General features: G+C 40.2%; 1 long non-coding RNA gene across 2 annotated transcripts in view; it reads left to right on the top strand.

The window, feature by feature from the left end:
• Positions 1–4,411, top strand: part of LOC117935390 — a 107,058-nt gene that overhangs the window by 67,346 nt on the left and 35,301 nt on the right. The gene's annotated exons all lie outside the window — the stretch shown is intronic.

The raw sequence follows: 4,411 nt of genomic DNA, 5'->3' as shown, positions 1-4,411 counted from the left end.
GATGTCTGCATTAAAAAAAAAATGACAAGGCAGAAGCTCGTCGGCAGTCCCTTGTCCCTTGTGTGCGTATATAGAGCAGGGATATAAAGAACAAGGACTAAAACCAACATAAAAAGTAATGAAAATATTATGACTTGCAATTTTCAGATTTTCAAAGCATTATCACGGATCAAGAACAGATGCATCTTTGACTAGGAATCAGCTAGTAGTGCAGTAGTTGTACTTTCATAAGCGGAGTTGGACATTCAAGCCGGGGGCTGCAAAAAAAAAGACCTGTCCTACCACTTGAGGAACACAGCACGAGCACATATGGACAAAACAAAAATGCTAATTAAACATATATGTTTATGTTTAAAGCATATTTTGAAGCATATTTTAAATCACACTTTAACAGTTTATGTAACAATTTGCCCTTATAAAATCAAATCGCGGCACGGCTGTCTTGGAACGCAATAGACCAACAGTGGCGGAATGCCCTAACTCTTAAATTAAATCCTCTAAAATATAGCCTAACAGTGACCAATCAGTGTTCGACCTACAGTCTGTTGAGATCCCTCTTTAAACGCAGAAACGAAGCACAATCACACCATAAAACGTTAAGACACAGATCTGTATTTTGCCGTAATCCCAAAAAAAAACACACACAGTAAATCGGCTGATATATTGGCATATTAGATTTTTAAATGACCAAATATTCGTATTGGTATCAGCCTTAAAAATCCTTTATCGGTCGAGCACATCGGCACATCTGTGGCTGTGGCAACGCTGCTGCTACTACCAGCCATGCTAGAGCTTTTACAGTCCCAGAGCTGTGAATGTAAACCCCCGCTGTGTTTATGTTTAGTCTAAAGTCGTACGGTACATCTTCCTTCCACCATGTGGGAAGTTCTGTTCTGACAACTGCGTTCATTTTCCCCATTGTAGGTCAAATTCATGAACTTGTGGCACCCTAATTAGATGAATCTTGGAAACAGATGATAAAAATGAGAATCCTTGATGACAACATGGATAATAGTTTCACTGGTAAAACACACCCAGCAGGAAAATAAAGAACTGAGATGTGAATTATTGCACAGCCGTTTCCTGACGTAGGTTAAGGTATTAAGATTCTGTGGTGAAATATATTTATGACTTTTTTCTTTTTCTTTTTTTTATATTTATCTCCCTTACACTGTGTACTATGACACATACTTTATATGACCTCCTGTAGTTTGATGGAAAAGCCTGGGATTGAATTGGCTTGTTGATTTCTTGGTGATTCATGGCTGTTTAAGAGGTGACCTCGAAGTTGGAGTACCGACTTTTCACGTCAACCCCACATGCCTTCGACACAGACAGTGCCCTAGAGACTTACAAGAAATAGTGTCACTGGCTAATGAACTTTGCGGTCACTACATTTATGTCTTTCTTTCCTGAGTTGGTTAAATAAAGACCTTGTCGGTTGCTTAAAGCTCTGCTTGAACTGTACAGCTACAGTCTGTCTTGGAGAACTGATTCTCTTCAATCTTTTTTTGAAAAGAACTCCCTTTTATATTATTACAATGAGCTGTTACTGAGACACAACAGAGGACGCACCCAAGCAAAAACTTCAGAAACATACATCTTGGTGTTTGACAAGCTATTTTAGGCCTCTAACAGAACTCCCCTTTCTGCCAACCTTCTGTGCTCAAGTCTTGATGTAATGCAACACAACAGGCTTAGAAAAGAACAGGGTCAGGGTTAGGGTTAGGGCTAACCCATGACAGGTTTTTTTTTTCTTTTAATTAGTCTAACCACATATACGAAAAGACAAGCTGTAGCCCAATTACATTACTAATGGTAGTTAGTAGTAGCTCAGTATCTATTTGAGCAGTATACAGTTTTGCAGTTACAACAAATCAATGCAAACTGCTTTTCCGTTTAAAAAAACAGGAAATGACACAAGACATGCCTCTGTCAACCAAGCGGCAACTTCCATGCCTGAAAACAGGAGCGAATGCAGAAGTGCCTTGAACTTCAATTCTATCTAATTTCCATGTTCCGTTCTGCCAACCAAGCTAGCACTAGCGTTGGCTGGTAGTTTAAGAGAAAGTCTGCAATTTTTCAACCAGCTTTGCGTACTGCCGTACGTGCTGACCAACAGCACCAGTACCCCAAGGTCCGCGTTTACCCGCCAGTAAAGCATTGCTGGATGACTTGCGTCAGATGGGTGGAAAATTGGTGACTTACACAACACTGGCATCATTTTCTCTAGCTCTGCTCTTTCCTCCAAATATGGTCATTCTGGCTCTAAAATACCAAGATGGCAACGGCCAAAATGCAAACTCCTGGCTTGAAAACTGCAGTCCACAAACCAATGGGTGCCACCACTGATGCTGCACCCATTCTCCATATACAGTCTTTTGGGTCAACCTGTCTTTTAACTTTTAAAGCTGAATACGTTTACGAGTTTGTTTCCTGTCCGGTGGGATTCACCTTGGTTCAACTTTGACCATGGGGATGTGCATGGCTAGCCGATGGAAACACTCATATTTGTGGTGTGCTATCACCGTTAGATTACCAACGGCAGCATCACTCTTTTACACTGTTTAACATTTGTGATTGCATCTTTCATGCATTTTTAAGTCGGAACGTGAATCTTTTCAGCGGCGAGCTAATGGGGGTCTGGGGCCTCACAGAGCCGTTTTCCTGGGTGGAGATGACTGGTCGCAGCACACATGACATAAACTTTGATCTTGAAATGCCACAGCAAAATTAAACTCAAAATATAAAGTTTTTTGCAGAGTTAATACTTTATTTATTGTTTTCTGAGATCTTTTTGGAGCATTTTGGAAAAAAGGCTATTATACAGTACATTAGCAGTGTAATCAAAATCAAGCTAAGCTCATGATATCTTTAAGTAACCTATTTCCATCATGTAAATGCACCACATGAATGATTTATTGAATGGGCAGCTATGCAGCTTGATCAGGCCTGCAACATTTCCATAGTATAGTATGTAAAATAGTACGCACTTTAAAATAACATATTGTGTAATCCATAATATCATACACACGTTGTGCACAACACAGTACAAGCTGTGCACTGAGCAGCTCAGCTCCCTCTCAGCCGGCTTATTTCTCTGCCTGGGAGTTGTTTATCAGACTGGGAGTGAGTGGCCTGTAGTCTCTCTTGAGTTCCAGCCAAGTCCAAAGTGGAACGTGTTTAAACTCTAGACTTTTGACTCTTACAGTGTGTCAACTCATGTGGCCCGCCTGGTCCCCTATCTAGAGGGGCACGCTGACCTTCGCAAACCTTGATTTTGGAAGTGCTGCGTCTACTATAAGTCATTAGTCCATCACCCACAGAACAAAAGGTGAGACCATGTCTGCGTTAGATGGTTTCTAAAAAACCCTCTCAGATGGTGAAGGGTCATGTTGACTAGTGATGTAACAGACAATTACCTTTTTAGCAGTAGTTATTAACTCTTTATATGCCTCTCTCATGTGTTTCCTTTAACTTTGTCTCTTTCTTTCTTTTTCAGTCTTGCTGTTATGTTTTGACACAAAGACACAAGCACACTGAGCCTGCAAACAATTGTCTTAGCTTTTGATCTTTAGTTTCTTCCTCAGACAACAGATTAAATACGGGCTGAGCTTTTCCCCTTATCGATAGATTGAGGCTGAAGATGATTTCCTCCCGCATCTGCACAGTGGAGTTTCTTCTTGGGTACTTTCCAGGGCACTTTCTCTTGTTTGGCAATCTGTTGACTTGTTTACTGGGCTGCTAAAACCTTGGCAACGCCACAGGCTGTGACTCACACTGTGAACCCTGCAGTCGCTAGTTCAGGGTTCAGTTTACCAACAATGTTGCACAATGAGTCCTCTATGGCGGCGGTCACACTTTTTGAGATCTGACTCGAAAGATCAAGTTTTTATGTTTGTGAATCACTGTAGTAAATCTCCTCTGGATTTATTCATTCAAACGTGTGTCCTGGCATGGTCACATAATTAAAGGATCGGAATTGAAAATTGAAATTGACTTTAATTCTAAGATTAGAGATCCATTGTTATAATAACATCACAGCAGTGCTGTCTAAATGAATAATAATTAAGCTTATTATGAGGTTAATCTTAAAGTCATGAGTCCTTGAGTGCTGTTTCTGTTGATAATCTCATCAGTGTTTTGTCAAAATTGACTAATTTGATAAACTTCAAGTAGCAAAGAAATCCCTAAGCGAGGTTACTGCAGGATATTTCTTATCTGTATTCACCAGGTACAGTTTCATACATTTAAAGGCATTTGTTTAAGTACCAAGAACTCTTCAGCCAATCCTGAGAGAACATCAAACGGGGGTTGACGATGATAAAAATGTGAATTTGAGATCATTTACAGATTTGAACCAATTCATGTTAGGCAAGTGTTGGTTTTTTCGGTGAACATCTCACATGCA

The sequence above is a fragment of the Etheostoma cragini genome, chromosome 20 (assembly GCF_013103735.1).
Source record: "Etheostoma cragini isolate CJK2018 chromosome 20, CSU_Ecrag_1.0, whole genome shotgun sequence".
Lineage (NCBI taxonomy): Eukaryota > Metazoa > Chordata > Actinopteri > Perciformes > Percidae > Etheostoma > Etheostoma cragini.
Note: the sequence above shows the minus strand (reverse complement) of the source record. Positions and strands in the feature narration are given on the sequence as shown.